Source organism: Lygodium microphyllum, chromosome 2, assembly GCF_053477565.2.
Source record: "Lygodium microphyllum isolate KBCC chromosome 2, Lygodium_microphyllum_v1.1.10, whole genome shotgun sequence".
NCBI lineage: Eukaryota > Viridiplantae > Streptophyta > Polypodiopsida > Schizaeales > Lygodiaceae > Lygodium > Lygodium microphyllum.
This window is the reverse complement of record NC_141136.1, coordinates 34783237-34792003: the sequence shown is the minus strand read 5'-3', so window position 1 is coordinate 34792003 and position 8767 is coordinate 34783237.

Below are 8767 nucleotides of genomic sequence, written 5' to 3'. Positions count from 1 at the left end.
GAGTCTGAGACTGTTCCAATGCTGTTTTACGTGTTGCCCAGTGCTACAGATGCAGGCATGGAGTCACTGCTTGGGCGAACCTTCAAAAAGCAGACTCACTGCAATGTTGATTATGAGTCGCATCGCATCCACCTAGCAATTAGAAACGTGTGCATTGTCACAGCTTTCAGCAAGGGCTACGTGACACCATCACCGTCCACCAGGCCACAGATAGAAACATCCATAGGCAAGATTAAGGAGGGGGTAGTGCGCATCCGCCACTCCCCGACTTCCATAAACCATAGCCCGCAACAACCAAAGCAAGGACCCAATAGCCTCGCTTTCAATGGGTGCCTAAACAGCCGCAACAACCGCCTAGGAGCCGACGCATCTATCTGCATAAGACCTAGAACTCTAAACCTAGGAGGCCAAGATGGAATCACTGGAAGCGCCCCGTGATTAAGCAAATATGGGTCCCTAAAACCCTCTTGCGTGCGCAAGGCTACTATGAGGGAGATGCCTCACTGTGGATCCCTAAGGCCCCTACGGCCAAAGGCACTAGTCCTATGCCATCCTCAAGCTTGATCAGCCCACGTCCCCTAACACCTCAAGACCATAGGCTGGAGTGCTCTCCAGAGCCCCAGCCATCTGACTCATCTACACTTTGGCCCGAGAGAGTCGCACAAACCTATCGGCCCAAGCAACAGCCACCACCATAGGTGGCATCATCTGACCAAGTCAATCCGACTCTCCGCAGCAAAGCTGACTGCGGCAGCCCAGCGCCGCTGTGACTGACCCTAACCCGCCCATCTTACAAATAGCCTAGTTGCAGGCTCAAGGAAACTCCCAACCGCAACTATGTACTGTCAAAGCCTCTATTTCTAGCAAACCTCAATCGCCCATCGGCCTTACGCCCTCCTATGAACGAAAGTCATTTCTAGCGCTAGCCCCGCTAACCTTGCGGAGGACACAGGAGATGATGTGGTGGACTGCATCAAATAGCTCGATGCCACCTTTGTGTCGCTAGCCCTCAGTTATGACCTCTTGGACTTGGGTCTATTAGAGGAACCCTTTGCAACGGAAGTGCGCAATATGCCTTGCTCTTGGGAGACTTTTGAATTCGCCTTTGCACATGCTTCTCGCTCTGCTGCTGCTACTGAGTTGCTCGGTAGCGAGGTCTCCAAAGAGCAAGCCATTAAGCAACGTCTCATTACGTCATACGATCCGCGGACCACTTCTGCTATCACTGGCCAAGAGATCGCAAAGTTATCCCACCTTGCTGATACTGGAACACCCTTCTTGAGACAGTGATACGCTCTTAGGCTGCAATGGGAGGTTGACAGATGTCGCATAATGACCAACGCCGAGCCATCAAAACAGCTGAGTATGATCCCACTTACGTCGCGCCTACCTCGTATAGAGTGTTAACCACTCTCCATGGGCAACCCATGGACGAGCACATCAAGGGGCACACCTACCTTGACCGCCTCCTAACAGAGGAAGAGCTACACATTGCAAGTAGGGTCGATTCTGGCAATCTCCTAACTGATGTTCTAACATACATCACTCATGTCGGTATCCACCCATTCGAATTAGACAGGGAAGCTCAGCTAGAGTATAACCCCAACTTCTACGCCTGGCTCCTGCACAAATAGACCGACGCCCTTTATGCTGAATACCCTTGGCCCCTCAACCTCCAATCCTGGGATGGATTCTTCTCATTCCACAGGGGGAAGGGGGTAATAAGGTGGAACGTAAAAAATAAACAAGGGAAATCTAAAAAGTAAACCAAGTATGAAACGTCAGTTAAATTGAAATGCAAGGGTAAGATGTGATGGTAAAAGTCTGAAAAGCAAAGTTAAGGCTATGTTCAATAAAATCTGCCACGCTTTTATTCCTCCAGCAAATTAGTTGTCAAAAAGCACTAAAAGTGGAAATGGTTGAACTTGCAGGTAGCGATCATGGCAAGCAAGGACAAAGCGGGCAAGCTCCCCTTCTCGGAGGAGGAGCCAAGCGAAGTACGGCCTTACGGTGGAGACGAGAGCCTTCAACCAGTTGAAGTTCTGTCACGTCTTCAACCTTGAAGACATGGCCATCGAAGAGCCGATAGTATGCCAAATCATAGATCAGTGCCACCTGCAGAAGTACCTAGACGTAGTGGGCCGGAGGGTGGACTACACCCAGTGCGCTGACTTCTTGCACACCTTCAATAGGAACAGAGGCACCATCACGGTGCGCGACAATGAAGCCACCAGACAGGTGTAGATCGAGCTGACCCTCGAGTTGATGGAAAGGGCACTAGGGCTGCCGAATAAGGTGGAAAGAAAGTCGAAAAGAGACATCTATGCCATATTGGGAATGGACAACGTGAAGGTCCATACCAATGATGGAATCAACCTGGCGGACATCCCCAATCCAGAAATCCAACTGCAGGCAAAGATGGTGCACGCCTTGTTCTCAAGCCAGAGGTACAATAGCATAATGAGCCGAATCAATGTACCTCTGCTCGACAGCATTGCGGCGCAATCGCTGGACGAGGTGAAACTTAATGGGTTTGTGAGGAAAACAATAGAGGCTTCGGCTAAGGCCCTGGCAACAGGAGGAAGAGCCGTTGGAGGGGAGTCCCCATTGTCTCCCGATCAACCCGTAAGGCATCATCCTCCAAAGCCACAACCATAGGGTTTGGAGGTGTCCTTACAGCCATCATCCAAGAAGCACTAGGGCAAGGACGAGAAGGAGGAGACAAGAAGGGAGGCGACGAAGGAAGTAACGAATCACCGTCACAATCCCCACCTCACAGAGAAGAGTAGCGAAGGTCGTCAGATGAAACGGAGACGAACGCAGACGAAGAGGGAGAATCCCAGAGCACCCAAAGAGGCACGTGGAACAACGAACCAAAGGCCTACATGAAAAAAGGAAAGAGGAGCGAAAGAAGAAAGAAAAGGAAGATCTGGAGAGGGCTCGAAGGGAGTCAGTCAAGGATGAGGAGGAGAGAAAAAAAAAGACCAAAGAGGAGCTGAGAAGGAAGGAAGAGGAAGAAATAGAGCTGGCCACCCGTCGCTCCATTGAGGAGCAACATAAAAGAGATGAGGAAGGCGCAGAGAGCCTGCTCCAAACGGAGGCACCTGGTTCTAGTACCAGTGTGCCGGAAATTGCACCCCTGCCCCCAACAGAAGGAAAAGGAAAAGATCCGATGATGCCAACTCTCCCCCTCTTCATACCTTCCATGCCAGCCACTCTTATCATATGACACTCCCTGCCACCGCCACCCAAGGTTCCACCCCAAAAGTCAATGAGAGCAACGTGGTCACTTGGCTACAATTCTTGGTGGAATGGGAGCTGGCAAGAGAAGTGGCCGTGGCCACCCCAGTATCAGGAGTCAAAATGGCAGCCACGGCTAAACTGGATCCAGGGCCGGAGCTGAAGAGGCAGAAAACAAAAGATGTCACCACCATCACCATGCCCCACCCCCCACCTCCAACAGGCCAATACGACGAATATGTTAAGGAGCTGCTCTCGCAGTTAGAAAGGGCCAGGGAAGAAAGGAGGATAGTCGTGGAGGAGCTGGCAGCAGAACGAGAATCACGAGCCACTCTCCAGCTGGAGAGAACAAAGCAAATAATAGAATACCAAAGGGAGATCACTGCGCTTAGGGAGGAAGCCAGCAATAAGGAGGCAGAGGAATTAAGGGCCCTGAAGAAACATGATGCTGCTTGAGAAGGAAGAAGAAAAATCTTGATGGAGCGTCTCAACGGGGAGAGGGAGATGAATGCTCACCTTCGGTGCAAGAATGATCAGCTATCTGCAGTCAACCTGGAAGCACAAAGCCAGCTTGACAAGATCAGACAGGAGGCTGCAGAGCTGGACTAGTTAAGGGAAGAGCAGGTGTGAAGGATCCAGGTGAAGCTGGACCAGCTCAATGCACAATTCACCGATGAACGCCAAGAGCAGTCCCACCTGCACCGTGAGCTCAAAGCCTAGCAACAACAACTCATGGCTATGACCCTCCATCAGGGGGAGAGCCTGGAAGATATGGAAAAAAGAGCAAAAGAATGTGCTGATCACAATGAGGGGAGAATACGAAACTTTGCACGCCGACTAGCCAAAGCCGAAGGAGATAGGGTGCTGGTGGAGAATCAAGCAGAGGCAGCCCAGCTCTCCATGATAGCCCAGTAGCACACCTTCCTCAATACACTGCACCACTCCACCAAACCGGAAGGAAACGAAGCCAATGATCAGCTTGAAGAAGAAGCTAACCATTGCACGAAGAGCTCTAACAGTAGGCCTGCACGTGCCACTGCAGCTAGGAGGCCCGCCGCCACAGAGTCTAGAGGAGCAAAGAAGATATCTTGCACAGCTAGGCCTGACGGCGCAGGAAATAGATGAACTCGGTTTCATAGAGGCGAAGGCACAAGAAGACGTGCAAGCAGAAGGGGTAATTATCTTAGACTAATTAGGATCCTAGTCCACCAAGAGCCCACACCTCAAGAACGCCACCTCCCACCCCTCTATTTCGACCCCAATGCCATAGATAGCAGCACCATGACTCGCCTTATGATGCGCGCTTCTCTTTTGCCATCTTTCTGTGTTGCACTGCTCAAAGATATGAGCGACAGCAAATTCACCCACTGCAACCACCCCTTCCTTTCTACCACCACTCTCAAAACCCGCCTCAACCTCAAGGGCTACTTGTTGAGTCGTAGATTCCTTAACAAGGCCCCCCGCCCTCCGCCATCCCCTACCCGCCATTCGGATGACGAGGAGTAAACTCCCGTCATGCCCTTGTATCACATGTCTCCATGTATATGCCTCTTTATGTTTATTTTTTTTTAAAAAAAATTAAAAAAAGAAAAAAAAGAAAAAAAAAAGAAGACGAAGAAAGAAGTACCACAATCACTACACCTAGGGTTCTCCCTAGCCCCCTCCCCACTTCACACTTAGGGCACATCAAGGGCCGGACTTTCAGACCTGTCACCCTAAGACTTTCACCGCACTTCCAACGAAGCACGAACTGAGTCCTCAAGTGTGGGACGTTACCAAGGGCCTGCCCAAGGTTAGACCCATCTCCCAGTTCCACTGCCACGGGCACCACACACTACACGGCGAGACAGACACACCCCTTAGGGAGTGCACAACTTTTCTTGCAGGTTATGTTCGAGTTTTAAGAAATGGCTACCCATGGAAGAGGATCACCCGCGGCATCCTTTAATGATCAAAACTTCTTTTCATGTGCCGGCATCCAGCCATCTGCCTGCTGCTGCTGATGGCTACCATGATTGAACCAAGTCAAGGTAGAACTGCCATTGGCATAGATCTTGGAACCTCATCATCCAATGATCCATGCCCAACGCCTCAAGATCTACGGATCGCTTATTGATTCCACAAGCCTGAAGACCTTCAACTCAAAACTGAAGACCTTCAACTCAAAGACAAGGATCTTCAATCAAAGCCACGGATTTTCAAGCCAAACAGCGTTCGGGGGGTTTCTCTAGAATAAATCCCTCCAATACCATCCTCCTAAGGGATTGCTTATTTATTGCTTCAAGCGTTTCGAATACTCAAAAGACAACCGGCTACATAAGGGGTGCCACAACAGTGTGAAAGATGCCAAGTATCTTCATGGAGCCTAAAGCACGCCGGAATCTTTCTTGGTCATCGTCCTTAAACTCCATCACCTATCATTCACCCAACCACCTTGGAAGCAGTGTCACCCACCTACCTGTTCCACCTAGCAGCTGACCTAACTAGCCACTACGTCCCACCGCAGTGCCATGGGACTGGCACTTGGCTAGGAGGGGGGTAATGTTACCGTGTTTCCCACAGCACAGAGGAGCGGAAAATGGAAAAAAAGGGAAATAGCAAAAAGGCGCAGGATAAAAGCAGAAAAAGGCACCTTGACTGGTAACCAGTCCCTGAAAAATTTAAATGTTCGGGCACGACCCTCAGAAAGCCTCGATGTCAGCCCGAGACAACAAAAGAGAAAAAGGGCGCACCATTAAAATGTGAGAGCGCCCTCAAATCTTTGTAAAAGAGTGCCAGGCTCACTCCTGTGCAAAGTGTACACATTGGTTGGGAATAGGATAAATTAGAATGGTGGGAAATGGGAAAAAGGGCCTAGGCTACGACCGGCCATATAAAAGAGGGAAAAGGGGATGACCGCCCAAAAAGGATTTAGGGCTTTGTATATAAAGTTAAAAAGTAAATGAGAAGCTCATTCTTTGGTGTGTGGCAAAAAGAGTCTTCTTCTTCCTCTCTTCTTCTCTCCTTCTTGCTTGTGTGTGCTCTTGAGAGAGGGAGTGTGAGAGTGTGAGGGAGTGAGTGGGTGTGGGAGTGAGGGATCAAGAGGGTGAAGCTCTTCACCATCTCCTCTTCTCTTCTTCTCTTCTCTTCTCTTCTCTTCTCTTCTCTTCTCTTGTGCACGCGGCTATGGAGGATGGAGCTTGGAGATGGAGGAGGCTTGAGGATGCTTGAGCTAGCATCAAGAATCGTGGAGCTACCAGAGTGCAAGAGAGAGGAGGGTACTCAATCGAGCATCAAGGTAAGCTCACTACACTCGTAGGATCGACGGCGCGTTGGCTAGGTGAGAGATAGCCATTAGAGCTTGCTTGGAATGCTTGAAACAATAAGCAGTCCGTGGGTCTTGGTGGTTGAGTGTGAGCTCCCACAATGAAAGAGTGGAGTTTGTATCGTGTGCACTTTATGTTGAAACGACGCATCTTGGGGCCAATCCCCAAGGTGTAGGAAAGTCACAGTGAAGTCGCGACAATCAACCAAGAGGAGCTTCCTTATGATTGTGTTACGAGGCACTATGCTTATATGTTATGGGATCTCCCTCTAAGAAGAAGGGAAGGTAAACATTGGACTACATATCAACTACAAACGCATAATTAAGTCTATCTAGTGTACGTCGATATATTACAGACGCTCCTAGCTCGCGAGGCCATGTGGTGGGGTTGTTTGTTGTGTGCATGAGGTCCGGCTAGTGCCATAGCCAATGTCGGTCCATTTTAGGTCCCATCAATGGGGAGTTTGGCGGGAGTCGCCAATAAGTAGTGGTGGTGAATCTAGGGTTTTTAGGGACCAAATAGTTAGTTTATGTCCTCTAACAAGAACTGTCAAGCCAAAATACAAAAAACGGAACGTGCTGAGAGGGCTAGACGGCGGTTGGAGATTTCAAGGCATTATTCTCCTCAGAGAAGCAGCCCGTTATGCATATAGTAGTGGTTCTAATAACCTAAGTGACATAAGTAGCCCTTTGAGTACAAGTGGAAGTCTTATTACTTTCCCGCTTCCAATCAATCAACCCACTTCAAGTGGGGGTGTAGTTTTGCCTACACAAACTCCTATTGATCTGGTTATAGCCATGGCACAGCCCATCGCAATTCCAGCAGGGACACCAGATTTACCGGCATTAGGAGCACATTTTTCCATCTTCCATGGGTTAGCAGAAGAAGATGGAGAAATCCATATTAAGGAGTTTCAAACGCTCATGTTCAACTATTGAATCCAGGACGAAGGACACCTAATGATATTCTTCAATATGACGTTAAAAGGAAGGGCAGCAATATGGTATCATGGTTTAGAGGCAGGAACCATAACTAGCACAAACCAATTCTTCACGGTCTTCCGTAGAGAGTTTGCTCTTGAGAGGGGTGGACAATATTGGTTGCGTGTCTTGAATGTAATACACCAAGAGCCAAATGAGAATGTTTAGGCCTATGCCAAGAAGCTAAAGCAAGTTCTTCGCAAACTTAATACTTATATCCCCATTCCACCGGCTCAACAGTTGTAATATTTCCTACATGGATTAGGTTTCAATATCCAAGTGCAGCTTAGTAGTGCTGCTTTGGACATTTGGCACTACTATTACCCAAGAAGGAGTAGAGTCACGCTTGCAAGTGGCTTATGCAGCAAGGATAAATTGGAATGGTAATAATTTGGCACTGACCAATGGGAGTCAAGGGGATCCCATGCGAATGGCAAAGGGAGTATCATGCCAAATTTGCCTATGTTATTAGCTCCTCCCAGTAGTATGACTATGCCTATGGCTAGTCAGATGGGCCAACTAAATGGTGGAGGCCAAATAATGAATCCTAATGTTGTCCCAGTGGGTCAGCGACCAATTCCTAATCAAGTGGTTAGGTCTATGGGACAATAGACATACGATCACGGTTATGAGTTGAGTGCCTCTAATGTCCTGGGCGAAGTTAAGGACATGATGAAGCACTACATTGATATGATTTTTGAACAATATAGACAAATAGCTGTGGATGTTAATTTTCTTAAGAAGCAGCAGAATGTGATAGGGAGTCGACCCCCTGAAGAGGGTGTTCCCCTCAAGTTTCAGCTGTAAGTGGTGTGGTGGCCAATATTTCCCTAGGAATTTTCCAAATGCCAAATGCAATATTTGCGAATCTATCGGAGTAAGATTAGTTTCCTCCAACAAGGGAGTAAATTGCCAGGTCCAGTTAACCATCACGCACAAGGGAATAATCTCTAGCAAGATGAGGGACCAAGACAAATACTGCAATGAGGAAAGGCTGTTGTAGAGGAGTTGCCTCATGGTAGTGGAGTCAACCTTATTGAGGCCATACATATCAATGATGCTGAAACTTCTAATATATGAGCCATAACAAGAGGTCAAAAGATTAAAGAGGGTGATAGAGGAACTGTAAAGCCTGTCGAGGGAAACCCTAGGCAAGATGCTAGGGAAAATCAAGTTCTGAATCCTGATATGGAAGGTGGACCTCTAAGGCCTATTGATAGTAAATTTGATCCCGATAAGGAT